At 41.2% G+C, this 15,007-nt stretch overlaps 1 protein-coding gene across 6 annotated transcripts in view; it reads left to right on the top strand.

Moving 5' to 3' along the window:
* The first annotated feature begins 1,378 nt into the window (after positions 1 to 1,378).
* Positions 1,379 to 15,007, top strand: part of RAB27A (RAB27A, member RAS oncogene family) — a 33,971-nt gene continuing 20,342 nt past the window's right edge. The window contains exons 1-2 of one of the 6 annotated variants that reach the window (XM_037393965.1): positions 1,379 to 1,693; positions 11,669 to 11,786. The gene's annotated coding sequence lies outside the window, so the exon portion shown is untranslated. Of the gene's footprint in view, positions 1,694 to 2,306; positions 2,329 to 11,668; positions 11,787 to 14,145; positions 14,274 to 15,007 lie in introns of those variants that run through there. The other 5 variants (XM_037393961.1, XM_037393959.1, XM_037393960.1 and 2 more) reach the window with 5 other exon arrangements.

The following is a 15,007-nucleotide window of genomic DNA, read 5'->3' as shown; positions in this document are numbered from 1 at the left end:
AGGGTTTGCCCTCTTTCAGGGGGGCTATTTGCGTCGGAGGTCATGATCTCCTACTACCACTATTATCTTTGTCCTAATTTCAACTCATTTTCTGTTGATGTCAGTGGATTGCAACACCTTAACATCCTGTTTCCTCTCATAAACAGAACTTTCCTCACTTGAAGGCTTCTTTCTGCGTAACTTAGATAAGGGTGTTCTTTTCACTATCTGTTCTGTGTTTCTCATGCTCCCCCAAGGCTGACTACCTTGATTAGAAGTCCCTTCATAACAACTTTAGAGTGAGTTAGATTGACCTAACTTTGTGAACACTGAATCAGAGTTGGGTAATCCAATAGTTTAGACAATTCCCCCTGCCCTGGACTTATTTCAGTTCAGGACTGGTCCACTTCCGTCACATTTAGGTGTAGCTTGAGTGACTCTAGTCATAGATATTGTTGTTACTAACTGGTATCGTGTGCCCAGTGAGGTGTAGTAGTGCCGTGGAGGCAGGTAACTTTGAGATGGAGGTGTGCATTAGTATTACGATGAGATTATTTCATCTGAGGGAAGTCATTTCAGCAGAACAGTTGGCTCGGGCATGGACATCTCATGGATTCTTCATGTGACAGCTGGTACGCAGCTTGTCAGCTGTGTGGTGCCATTGAGTACCATTCCTGCAGGGAGCAGGACAGTGCCTGGCCACAGGGTCTCCGCTCCATCCTCTGTCACTCCTGTCAGCATCTGCTGAGCTGGCGGGATGTGTTGTTTAGGGAACTGTGGTGATGGTAGATTCTGTGTATGCCAACCATCCTGAAGGCGATCGCTGTGTTTTACCCTAAGAAACTTTTTGTAATACGCTTCTATTAGGACCCAATTTTTCTCTAATTTCCCCCCTCAAGGTGATTTTCCCACAGCTGGGAACAGCATGACAGCTGGAGGAGGCACTGCGTGGACTTTGCAGAAAGGAGCCAAGGTGGGAGGACAGCAGCAGAAGTGGACTGGGAGGTGCAGTCGAGCACGTGATAAATCCAGTTTGGACCTGAAGGAATGCCACAAGTCTGTGGCGAGTGCGAACACAGAACTACTACTGCGGCTTTCTTTCTTTACAGGACCAGGACAGATTGATTAACCAGCTATTTTAACAAGGCGTGACGGCAGTCTGGTAGGCCCTTTCTTAGTAAGGATGAATTGCTGGAGGTTTGTCCATAAAGACGGCGGGTCCGAAGAAGAGGGGGTGTCCGGACTGCCGCAGGCAGGCAGGGGTGGTGGTGCGGCCGGCTGGCTCCCTGAGGCGCTGGGCGGCGGGGGCGCAGGGGCGGCCGCTCCCTCCTGAGGGACTGGAGCCAGCGGGCGGCGGGAAAACCCGCCACATCCACGGCGGGGCGTGTGTAACCCGGCACCACCTGCCGCAGCCTCCCTCGCCCCACTGGAACTGCGATTAAACTCCGAAGAGCGGGGAGGGTTACGGCTGGAGAGCCCGCCAGCCGGCTGAATTGAACTGGCCTCCTGGGTCTGAGCGGGGCGAGTGGCCGGGGGCAGCGCCTGGACCCGCGGGGCTGCGCCGTTCGCCAGCCCGCTCAGCCAGGCCGGGGGGCAGGGGCGGTGCTGCCCGCCCCCGCCTCGGGCCGTACGGGAAGTGATGCTGCCTTGACGGGAAGGGCAGGGCCGGAGGGACGCGGCCGCGGGAGCCCCGGTGACCGGGGGAGGCGAGCAGGTAGGCGGGTAGCGAGCCGGGCGGGGGGCTCTGGCCGCCATGTCGCCCTCCGAGGGGGGCGCTGCAGGGCGGGGGGCTCAGGGACACGGCTCCGCTGCAGGGGGAGTTAATGAATAGCGTCGGGACGCGTGGTTTGGGCTGCGAGTGGAATCACCGGTGGGAGAGTGACGCCCGTGGTCGCAGCGGGCGGGTGGCGCGGGGACCCCCCTCAGGGCGGCGCGGGGAGCGCGGCCGGGCCGCTCGGTACTGAGGGGGCTCAGCCCTGAGCTCCGGGGAGCCGCTGCGAGGCCGAGGCCGGTCGGCTGCTCTCCACACACCTGCACGGGTGCTTCCGCGGCCGCAAATAGTCCCTCTCAGGCCTTCCTTCGCGTGGAGCAGCCGAGCTTCCCGCAGCTCAAGGCGTGCGTTTCTTTTGTTCAAAAAGTGAAGTTTGTCGCATGTCTGATTAAAAAAAAAACAACAAAAACCGGCCTTTAAAAATGGTAAATTGTTGAGGGAGCACTGTAAGGTGTGATTTATCTGTTTAGCCAGAATTTAGCCGTCTTGGCCTTGCTCGGGATAAGCTAACGCCTTGATGCCCTTGGATCTAAGGAAAGTTAAATCCATCAGAAAAACAGCTTGCTTTTTCTGGCTCTGTAAGTAACGAGGTTATATTCATATATATGGTGTTCTTTTACAGCGCTGGCAAAGTAAAAAGGACATGTCTAGAACTGTCAAAGACACGAAACTTTAGTTTTTAGCTCTCCTTAGAGATGCATCAGGTGTATTTTGAGCTTTCTGATCATGTGACTCCCCAAATGCTTTCCCTGATGGTTACTGCTCAGGAGTTTTTTTGTTAGGATAACACAGGCATGTTTGGAGTTAGCAGTTCTGCTAGGTGTTACTGGCAAGGTGATATTTCTCTATACTTATGGTTTTTATTGAAACTCTACAAAATGTTTATTGATTCCCATGACATAGAATGCATTAGTGGCACTGACCAGTTTCTAAAATCTATTCTGCCTGCCTTTTCTTTGAAATCTATCATTACATAGACTTGCCTTCTACCCCTTGTTTCTTTTCATAGACTTATACTACCTTTGTGACTGTTCCAAGTGTTTTCCAGACAAGGAAGAGCGTATACTACAATATGTGTTTCAAATGCTGAATTGTTAATTGTAGGAATAGTATTTGTGATGCTAAATGAATGTCTCAAAAGCACGGTTAAAAAGATGACAAAAAGAACTGCATGTTCCTGTGTTTCTAGTTCAGGGTTCTAATTTTACATCTACTTAATCTCTTGCACAAAGGATTTCTGGGTGGGGGGAATGTGCTACAATTTACGCTGGTTTACAGTTAAAACTTCTCATCTGTGACCAGATAGCTAAAACCAGACTGTAAGCTTGTTTTCATCACTATCATTAAATATGGGAGAACATCATTTTATCACTTGACTACATGTTTCCTTTTCTTTTGAAGAGAAGATTGGTGAGATAGAAGAATTTTTAAGTAGCTTTTGGTATTTACCGAAAAAAGTATTATCATCAGTAATCTTTGTATGTCATCTCTGGATTCTTGGTTGTTCTCTTACTGCCAGGTGTCTGCTCTGCTGGCATAATGACCATTGATTATGTCAGTTTTCAGCATAACCCTAGACTTGCAGATCAATGGCATTGCTAAGAGCAGTCTGTTGTAGTCAGCAGAGGGTTAGTAAGAATTTAGTTTAGAAACAGGCAAAATTGGCACTAGAGGTGGAATATAAGGAATTACAACTCTTTTTCCCCTGTTAATGCCTTAGCAAAGAATTGTAACAAGTTGCATTTAAAATCTATTGAACTTAGGATTTAAATAGTTAATCATCAAATACACTCTTCTGTATTAAAGCTGCATTATAGTACTTCACTGCACATGTGATCCGGTCCTGCAGATAGTTAAGTTTGTTCTTCAGTAATTTCACAGGGTTACTTATATATTTATAGCTAAGCATTTATTTACTTGGCTGGCCATGTTAAGTGTTCAAGGACTTGCTTTCACTCCTCTTGTCTTGCGGATACCATTCATGCTGGAGATACAGTTGTGTTTACAGAATGGACTTCAAACACGGCTGAAGAGTTTTTTAAATACAGCATGGTTTAAAAAATACTTATCTAAAAGCCAGCATTTTATATAGCTACACTTTTTTTTTTTCCCCTATTTATACAAACATATTCCTAAGCAGTCTTCCTCTGGGAATAGCATCTGGTTATGAGATTTCTTTTCCTCATTTCTTTTTTTTGGTCTTTTTAGTCTGAAAGCTGCATCCCTGTCAGGACACAGGACAAACATGAATGACGTTCAATCAGTTGAAATCATACCCTTTTATCTCCAGTGGAGGTAAAACCACAGTGAATGAGAAGTCCTAACCCCTAATTTCTTTCCTGGAACATCCTTATGTTGTTTTCATACATAACACAACAGAATTTACTTTTGATTATTGTAATAAGTAGTCTCAATGTCTGTGATTTGTTTTCCAATATAGTGAGCTTTGAAGATTAAGTTATGGCATATAGGTCAAAATATGACACGTAACCAGAGTAACTTTTTCCTGTGATGTTACTGTGGTGTCAGGGGGTTGAAAATACTCGGATATATGTATGGCAGTTTTGCATAGTACCAGGCATTGGAATCCTTTTCATGTACTGGCCAGTGCTTTTGAGCTGACCTGACAAGTTCTTCAGTATTTTAAACTACCTCAGGGGGAAAAAAAAAAAGCAAATGTCCTTGTTTTTATGGTTCTGAAGGTAGTATCAAAGTGTAAACCAATGCAGTGCTATTCTCCTGAGTTTGCAAACCCATTTCCCAATAGCTGTTCCCTTTTTCTATGTCTGATACTTTCACAGATGAAAAATGGGTAAGACTAAACCATATTAGATAAAGGCACTTCTGGAAGACGATGGGAAGACTGATAGTAAGGTAGGAAAGGGGCAGGAGGCAGCAGCAAAGATACAAGCTTAGTAATTTTGTGCATGACTGAATGCCACCCAAAATACAAGCATCGGGTCAGATTCCAGCCGTGCTGGTATCGTCCATTTGCAACAGAGTGTTTCTTACCCAGCACTTTAAAAGATCTGGTGCCTGTAACAGCACATGCTCCGCTGACTTTCTCCTCTAACAATGATTCAACTTGACAGGCCTTTTGTGCTGAGGCACAAACTGTCTGGCTACACTTAATTTTTCCATACTCTTTCTTGCATTAGAATGGTGTCAGGATAGACATCTCTGTACAGAGATGGTGTCATCCAAGTTTGAAGACAGCGCTGTCTGAATTTGATTGTATTTTTTCTGATTTTGATGGTAAAACTCTCATAATTTTAGTTGGGATAAATGTAGCCCAAAGTTGGAATTGTTGAAGTACTTTTTTTAATGTTCTTCAGCTATGAAGTAGAAGAGGTGACAATCTTTATTCGATAGTTTTCTAGAATTGTCAGTTTGGACACAGCACCCAGTGCACAGGACAGGGCCTGAGATCCTGCTGTGTGTCAGCAGAAGCTGAAGAGCAGGCTTTGGAAGACCTATGAAAAGTATGTGCTGCCAAAGTAGAATCATGCTTTCTAGTAGGTTTAAAAACAAAACACAGAAACCCAAAAATTTTGATCTGCTAATACAGTGAAACTCAACTAGGTTTTATTCTATTAATTTTTATTTTTAATAATAGAAGTGCTTTAAAATAGAAAATGACTTTAAATCCAAATTGAAAGTAAACATGAAGTTGAATGTCACAGTATGTACTGCAGCTAGCCTGGAGCAATGCAGGTAAAACTTGGCCAGCTAGTGGGTGCCCCTTACAGAACTGAAAACCTGAACTGCCAGCTTTCAGTGGAGGCATGCGTCTGCTTCTTTCCTTTATCCAGCTGCCAATTTTTCACAAAGCATATAGCAACCTCATATCTTTGTGGCTTCTTCCCCTTTGTGAAGGAGTGTTAAAACTGATTGACAGATTCAAATGTTGGGGGAGAAGGCAGAAATGACAGAAATACAATGTCTCTGCCCCTCTCTCTAATGAGCTTTGTTTCTTTAGGAAACTAGGCTAAGGAATGTCCTCATTTCAGCTTTGTTTTTTACATTGCAAATTTGGAGCTTTGCTCTGAGAAGTCCTTTTTGCATTCATAATCTCCAGTGTGGTCTGTTGAGCTTTAGGGAATTTTTCTTCAGCCTAGCATCCTGAGGGTTCATGAGGAATGGGAGCAGTAGCATTTTTCATAATGGGGAGTTGCGCAGGGAGTGGCCAATGGAACCGAAAGACCTACTTCGGTAATATACTTCAGAATCACCACCTTTATAAGCCCACCCTGAAGGAAAGAAGATCAACCAGTCAGGTTATTTAACTTAGGGAGTCACTGAGTAAGTGTAAAAATGAAGAAGCTGTACTGTTAATGATGTTCACAGTTTAAGAAATGGTAAAGGAGAAAAATAGGCATCACAGGTGTTTAGTTAGGTTTCATATGCTTCATTGCATGGAAGATCAAAGAATAATATAGGACGAAAGGAGTACTTTGCTGTGGCTCAGAAGAGGCATACTTCTGTATCTGTCAAACAGTACAAATAACTAGCCTTTTGATTTTTCCTCCTGAGAGCAACTAAACTGTAAATGACACTATTGTCAGCTTATGTGGGGAATGAAGGACCACTTGATCTATTAAGTAGATTTACAAAAGCTGTGAACAGGGTCATCTTGTGCTGGGAAGAAAATGCAGCTGTGTCCAAATTGGAACTCTGCTGATCAGTTTTAAAAAGCAGTGTCTTTTACTTGGCAAAGACACACTGGATTGGGTAGTGCGAAGAACAAATGCATGTTGATTAAGCTTAAGCATGAATAAAAATACGAAAGAAACCTCAAAACTATATTAACATTATAGGATTGTAAAATGTTGAAAATCCTTTCTAAGGAAGCTGTAGTGCACATGTTCCTTACATTGGTACAACAGCTTCCCGTAAAGCTACTATGTTTGTTAATTTAAAAAAAACCAAACACTTAGTCATCAGCCCTTTTTATATGTAGATAAAGATCATTGATCTAAAATGCGATTAGTAACTCATCATTTAACATCTCTCTTCAGTCTGAATAGCGTGCTTTTATAGCTTCTTACCGAAACACAGGAACTTTTCTATCTGCATGCATTACTGTTCTAGGTGCTCTCTTCATTGTCAGGCACCCACTCTGGTTTTACTAAATGTGGAACCAGCGTAAATCTCACAGAAGAGCTGTAGCATGTCGAGTAATACATCCATCATTAGGTTAAATATTCCTCTTTTAATTGCAGATGATGTAATTTGAATAGTGTGAATGTTGCCAAAATAGAATTTCCTACAAGCAAAAGGATCAAATTGGTTCATTTCAGTCAAAATGGATAATCCTGTTTGTTCTTACACTAATACATTTATTTTATTGCTGTTTTAAATACAGAACTTTCTATTCATTATTTCTCGGTGTCTTAACACCTTGTACATGAACGCTGTATCTTTTCCTATTGTTTGCTTTCTAATATTTCAGAACTGAATTCATTTTTTTTCTTTCCCTTTTCATTCAGATCTGGAGCAAGCACCTACGCTCTTGGCTTTGCCTCAGGATAAACTGTGCCTGCACTGACATTAATAAAAAGTGATGAGGAGGCAGTAAATTCGTAGTTCAACAGAACTGAAAAATCGTTTAGATCTGCTTGTTTGGGATAATTTTAGTAGTTCTTTCTGAGATACTAATGGGTTCAAATATAAACAAATTTTATTTTGGGAAGCAATCTTTTGATGTTTTTCCTGTGAAAAAGGTGATGGTTTGACCTAATGTTTTCCAAAGTGCTGATGTTGAGTGCCCAGCTGCTGGGAAGGATTCCTGTCTTTAGACCTTATAATGTTCCATGAAAACAAAATTGATGCATTTATTTTATTGATTTTTTTAGTGTTAACTTTTTTATGTTCTTGAAGAGACACTAGTAACTCTTGAAAGTTAGTCATCTAGAGCCTCTCTTGAAGGGGACTGTTTATAAGAAATTCTTTTCTGTGTAAAACACTACTGACCTTAAACATACCAACACTTTAATGTTAAAAGAAAGTTGTTACCATTACTAGATCTAAACTGCCTAGACTGGCTTATAGTTAAAAGAACAAAACATAAAACTTTTACTTTAATCTATAATATTACTAAATATTTAGATGTGCCTTTTGGGTAGCAGGAAGGCCTGCCTGACCTACTTTCATTTTAATCGCTAAAGAGGAATTTCATGATTTGATGCTGGCAAAGTTCAGCTATTACATTTCTGATGTGAAAGCCGCTCTTTTGTGTGGGTTGTCTGTCTTTTTTTTCTTGGAAGGATATTGGTGAGAGGAAAACAGGAAAAAAATCAATATATAGGATTTTGTCTTCTTTCAGGTCTTTTTAGTTCTTTCTTGAGGTATTGGCGCATTACTGCATTTATGGACTGCTGCGGCAGTAAGTAGCAAGCTCATTCACATGACAGCTGGTCAATTTACTTTCGCAGCGCATCCCATCAGTCCCTCTTAATTTTTTCCAGAGTGTCTTTTCATGAGAAGCTGACTTCCTTCCACAGAAACAACTATAATTCTGTTTTACAGTTGTAGGAATCTGCCTGTACCAATTAATATGTTCATATTTTTCCTATTTACTGTTTTCTCATCTCTTCTTTTTGTGTTTTGTAGGGTATTTTTGTCACTGTGAATTAATTTCTGTATAGCATGTGCTCTGGCTCTTCTTGAAGTTTGCTACCATATATGCGAGTCCCTTTGTAGGCAGTGTGTCCCAGTGGCTGCTTTTCCCCCCTCTTGCATTTTTTTAAAAGTTTCTTCTTTGATGGCTAGTAGGGGTTTTGTGGCACAGATAAGATTTGTGGATGCTAACAAATACCATTACCCTTGGCTGCCTGCTGGTTGGTTTTAATTTCATAGACTTGCAGGTCATCTGTTGAATGCATGTGTGAAACCTATGGCTGTTGGCAAAAGCGTGGTGAGTTTTTTAGTGTGTGTTGGAAAAAGCCATTATCAGGTCAGAGTGCTGAAGAGGAGACCTCCAGCAGAATTGGGTCGTTGGGGAGTGGGGAGAGGGGGGGCAGTTGACACTGATGTTAGGCACAGCTTTTGGCTTTGAAAACAGGTGAGTTTTTCTGTAGCACTACCTGAAATGGACTGTTGCGAGATCCTCCTCTTCCTCTCTTTCTGTCTCCAGTGGCAGATGTCTTAATTCCTGCAAGAACCATGGTCAGACAAGTAACAATCCAGTATTTTCTTCTAGGGGAAACACCTGCCACAGGACAGTTAAGACATTTGCTACTTTTCTCAAGAGCATTAAATGTATGAAGGCAAATATTCTGGTGCTTGTGATGAAGAATGCTCCACACTGTCCACTCTTTTTGACCCTCCTCAAATTTCCCCCTAAATTCCTAGACCTGTATATCATAGATAATGTTTACAAGGCAGATATAAATTCCATGCATTCTGACCATCTTGTTCATACAACCTGTTCATAAAACTTGTCTGTAAAAATGGTGGGAAGATTTAATAACTAAATAGGTGGCCATTCCTTTGTAGAACTGTAGCTTCAAAACTACATTCACAGTTTCAGGACTTTACTGGAGTAATTTTGATCCCCCTACATAAACTTAGAAAATGCCCAAGCTCTTATAACCCCCTAAGATCCGGGTAGCAGTGAGATCAAGGCTTACCCTGGGCTGGCTGCAGTGGTTCCTGTGCCAGCTGCTGCCGCACCGTTTGCCTGTGCTGCCTGCCACCACAGCAGGGTTGGCTCTTCCCAACCCTCTTCACACAAATCACACCACAGCAGATTTGTGTGTCTGAAAACAAAGACTTTAAGTAACCAAACATTGATGTTTTCCCAGTTTATAAAGTGAGGCCCTCTGGATTCTAACTCTGCAGTTTGAAATCAACATAACGTCACCCTCAGAAAACAAGCTTTATTTCATCTGTACCTTCCTAGCACAGTCTTACTGTTCTGGATAACACTCTTTCCTGGAAGGGTGAAGGGAAAATCAATTGGTATTCCTCACACCAGGTTGGTAAGAAGAAAGTTAAGCACCCTCGTTTCATCCTGAAGTAAAAAGCTGAAGTCTAGGAATTATTTATGAATTGTTTTTCCCTTAAAGATGGCAAAAACCTTACTGTTTGAGACAAGTTTGAACTCCATTTACATTGCTGGTTGAGGCTTCAAGACAGGGTGTTCAGTGTGTGTAGCCACCCCCCAGGGCTGTTTGCAACATGGCAGAAGAGTTGTTGCTTTGTCTGTCAACACTTCTTATCCTGTTCCTCCTTCTGTGCTCTGGAGCAGTTACGAGAAATTCTCGGGTGCTTGTGGTCTGAATATTTCTTCACAGTAAGCAATGTGCTAGTATCGATCAGGGAAGCAGTTAAAGGTTAAAAATGTTCACGTTGCTGACAATTGAACACAAACTTTTTTACTGCATGTGGAAGCAAAAAAGGGACTTCTGTATTCTTCTGAAAGTGTGGTGAAATTTATAGGATACCAAAATAAGCGAAGAAGGGGTAGAGTGTTTAAAATTATAACCTGTAACAAAATGTCAAAGAAATGGATTTTAGTTAAATCTGGAAAAATGCTAAGGCACAGCATGAAAAAGTGTTCCACCATGGATAGTTGTTTGCCAACTCTGTGTAACAGAACTTAGGTTTTTCACTGGGGTCAGGGCAATGAAAATTGCCTTGATTCACAGGAAAGGAGGCGCAATAGTTGAGCACTGAAATGAGTGGTGGATTAAGGAGCTTGTGGAGTCGTCTTTGTTACTGGTAGGTGAATGCATTAAGGATATGTTAAATGTTGTAGCAGGCTGTCTGCAGCACTTCTTAAATGATGAGACTGGAGGGGAGTCTTAGAAGCCTTTTTAGTTTTCTTTCTTACATATCTGCTCTCAAACACTGTGAGGAAAGAAGTTGAGACGAAAAAGGCTGTGCAAGGCTACTTGTTACCTGTAAAAGCTCCCATCTGCGACATCTTACACATGAATGAAAGGCACGGACAAAGCAAGTTTGACAGACCTCTGGTGCTAGCATCTGTAGTGTCAGGGGTGTTTGTGAGAGAGGCGATGCTTCATGGTGCCTGCAGGCGCCTGGGTGGTCCCTCTCACCCCTTGGACCAAGCGCAGGGGTCTCCGTCCAGCAAGTGCCTGGGTGCAGACCCAGTGGTGCAATGTGGCCAGACATGTGAATCTTGCCTGTTGGGTGCTTGTGGACTCATTGTTGACTTGGTTTACATGTTAAATCAGTAACTTTATTTCCTTGAAACTATTTACATGTTTAAAATGGCTGCACATGTCTCAGGATTGTGCAGGGGGTTGGGGCTCGCAGATTTAGCTGCAACGGCTCAGAAATTTTCTGGCAACATCTTCACTCTGGTCTTTTGTTGGAGCTTGTTGCCATCAGAAGTGCTTGAGCAGAAGAGGCTGGACATGGATGCCCACAAAGCCATGCAGTACTGTTGCCACTGCCCTCTTAAATCCTTCCAGCTCCTTGTCACATGGTCTCACTTTGGTGTCTGTGCCCATTTTGTCATCTGCAAAGGCATAAAATAAAACCAGGTTCAAAACTTAAAATTCTCCATTAGGTTTTGGGAGCTTTTGGTGCTCACTGTGTTTCATTAGACTACGGTGTTTGCTGTATTTTATTTTACTTTTTTGTAATGAAACAGTGCAACTTCCTCTCCCTATGACAAGAAGGAGGAGGGTCAGTAGTGTACGCAAAGGCTCAATGTTTGTTACCTGGTTTAGGGAGATCTGGTTAGCTACTGTTGCTTAGTTTTAAAAGGAGTAAAAGAGATCACTTGATCTGTTAGCAAGACCACATGACAAGCAGCTGAATGTAATTAGGTGGGTAGGGTGGTTGTATGGGGCTCACAGCTCTGCGCGTCAGTGTGAATTTTAGAGTTGTTATTCTGAACTACACTATTTTGGTTTTATTTTCTTTCTCTGCTGACCCTACCTGCAGATGAGAAATGGCTCTTTTTGCATGACTGTGGTATTCAAGAAATCTGAACTGTGTCAGGAAATTTGTCACTGAAGTACCCTTGGAAAACTACAGATCCTTTTGCAGCTGTTAAGCATTGGTATGTAAACACCTTCTCTTTTTTATTTATTTTCATAAGATTTATTACATTGTTTTCCTTGAGATGACAGTTGTGTGCCAACTGTTTCTCAGTTAAGAGCTTCAAAACAAGTTGCTTTATTTTTAACAAACTGCCTGAAATATTTTGATTTTAAGAGACAGAGTTCAGCATTGTTGCATCCTCATGTTCTAGGGGGAAAAATAAACTTAAAACTGGGAGGTATACTGGTTAATGTAAATCATAGGCTTTGGGTTGAAATGACAAAACTGCAGCTCTTCGGTATGTCTTTGGCCATTGCTTTTCATGAAGAAATCAGTCAGATTTAAAGACAAACCTGGTTAAGTTTATCAGTAAGGTTAAAATAAATGACTGCAGCGACCATTGTCTGGATTCAGTAACCATAAGGTGCCCTGTCAGGTCCTAAGTCATCACCCTACATTTCCTTCTGGGTAAAGTCAAACTTGTTCTACAGTTAGAACGTGGAATTAGACCTTTGATAGTAAAGTGTGCTGTGCAAATAACACTTCATAATAGAGAACAAAGTAACTCGGTATTTTTAAATGTTGTACTGCTTAAACTTCCCCTCCCTCTATGTATTCCTGTGTTGTCATTAACTTATAAAGATAAATCATAATTAATAAAACAGTCCTTTAGAATGATGGGTTTTTTAACTGGGTTGCACACTGATGTGTTTGTTCTCACGTATACTAAATGTATTGTTGATAAAAGGAATAAAAATGGTGTTGCACAGTCTGTTATTTTTAATTAGCAAAAGAAATTGGACTGCAAGGAACCATGAGAGCTCATCTAGTTCACATTCTTTGTTAAATCATACAGTAACAGTTTCAATCTTAAAATTAGTTCTGGTAAAAGCAATATGGGGGTGGGATGTTATTACTGCGTTTTGTATCTCCTCTGGAAGAAACTCAGAATGCATGTGCCCATCTGACTAGGTCATTCCTTGCCACCCCAAGCAGGAATTTTTAATCGGGCATCTTTTCTAGCCCATTTGCCAGCATTTTTCTAATCATGGACCAAATGTCCTAGATTTGTAGACTGTATATAACCAAGGAGGAGTTGTTCAGAGAACAGAAAACAGTATTCTCCACTTCTGTGGGAAGGTCACAAGGTTTTCCCAGGGTTTACCTGCTGTCTAGGATAGAGTGTCTTAAGATTATTTTTCTAGCCCTGATTCATCATCCCTTGACTTGTGTTTATGAGAAGGAAGTGCCAGATTCATAAATGTTGTTAAATAAATATGTTGTCTTGCTGTTTCCTTATAGACATCCTCAATGTCTGAAAAACTTACATAAAATAACTGGAAGGAAGGTTTTTTGTAAACATTGATGCTTGACTTAGCATGGTGGTTTTTTTTTTTTTCTGTGCTGTGTTGGATTGGTTGTCATAGTGGCTTCATTGTAATTTTACTGTTTTCAATCATTGCATTACATGTGCATTTTGCATGTGTGCTACACAAACAATTTCTAGCACATTTTAGGGTATTGATTTCTAATAGCCTAAGATATTTGAGGGGATTACATTTTTGATAATGTTGGGATTCAGTTGTATAGAGCAAAAACTATATTCTGGCATGTGGTGTTGCCCACCTTGCCCTCACCATACTCCCAGAGGGTTTCAGTATATTTGCTTATTTCCAGCATGTCTTTCATTTGTATCACTATCTTAAACAAAACACCCGGAGTAATTGAGCCTGTTAAAAGACGAACTAGGTATCTAGTTCAGCTGGAATTCTTTGAACATGTCACTAAGAATGGCATCAAAGAGAAATTGTAATTTTTTTACTTTAAAAAAAATTTTTTAAAAAGACCAAAAATTCTGCAACTATGCAAAATTTAAAGAATGAACTCAAAAAATCTTAAAAGCAGTTAATGGAAAAAGACCTGGAACATATCCTAGTAGAATGAGGTAAATAAGCTCTAGTCCAAGGGAAGTAGAAATAACTTAAGGAGAAAAAGTTAAGAGTAACTTTTCTTTGCTTTAAAATGTTTGATTTCATAACTGGGAAATAATATAGCTCTTGCTTCTGTATTTTGTTTCAACACTGTGTCACAGGGATAAATTTTCTTCACAAAAATCCAGTTTTGATGCATCATGGTGCAGCTGTTGGTGTAAACAGAAGCAGACCTGGGATCTTGGTGAAGTGGGAATTCTCTGGGAGTGAGGGGGTGGTTGTATGTTAGCATAGCTCTATGATAGCCACTGCAGCTGTACTGATTAGTGCTAACTGAGACTTTGTTTTTCCACGTACTGAATTTGTTTTTACTGGAATCTCATTACTGGATTTTTATTTCCTTCCATAGGAAATCGTATGCACTGGTTTAAAATCAAATCAAACACTGCAAGCCAAAGTCAGTCTTTTAATAGAAGATGAAACAGCAGCACCTACTTTAATGAGTCTTTTCAAATAGAAACTCTTGTCAGACAGTGCCATTGCATACTCCCAGTTTCTTGTGACTTCTCCACGCAGTGTATAGCTGAATAGATTCTTTCTTATCTACTTACCCTTTACATCCTGTTTCTCATTTCCGAGGTTTGATGCCTTTCTCAGTCATAATGTGGAACGTAAAAATTGCAAAGTATTATATGAAGTCAGTTTGTCAGTTTGCATGAGCTTTTCAGATTCTTTATAAGTATGCGAAGCTTTATACTTAGTGTTAAGTCAGGGAAGCACAATCTGAATCCACTGTGGTATTAAAACTCTGTAGGTGTTTCCTTGACACAGTTTTCTACAGGGAACTTCTGCTGCTTGGATCAATTAGAGCAGTCTGACTGCAATTTGATTTCTTAGAATAACTTTGTATATTTTTTACAGAACTTGGGTTATAGAGGTGGTTGTTGTGTAAGCTTGCTGCTGCTGAGCCATTTATTAGCTATAGCAGAAACATTATGAATAATAATTATAATGGAAGACTTCTGAGGGGAGAGGTAGGAAATTGCCTGCTATTGTACATCAGTTAAAGTGAAGCTTAAGGAAGCAACGTCGGCATGAAATGTTGCAGAATTCTGTAGGAAGGCATCTACAGCACAAAAAGCTGGCAACAACTGCCAGGTTTCAGTCAGAGGTGTTACTCCACAGCCATCTTGGGAGCCTCCCTCAGTCTGGGAATAATTAAAATGAATAGTATGGGTAAACTGTGACATGACACTTGTGATTCTTCTTGCTTTCCTTGCAGGGCTCGTGCATACCTCCATGTCAAGAA

The sequence above is a fragment of the Falco rusticolus genome, chromosome 7 (genome assembly GCF_015220075.1).
Source record: "Falco rusticolus isolate bFalRus1 chromosome 7, bFalRus1.pri, whole genome shotgun sequence".
NCBI lineage: Eukaryota > Metazoa > Chordata > Aves > Falconiformes > Falconidae > Falco > Falco rusticolus.
Note: the sequence above shows the minus strand (reverse complement) of the source record. Positions and strands in the feature narration are given on the sequence as shown.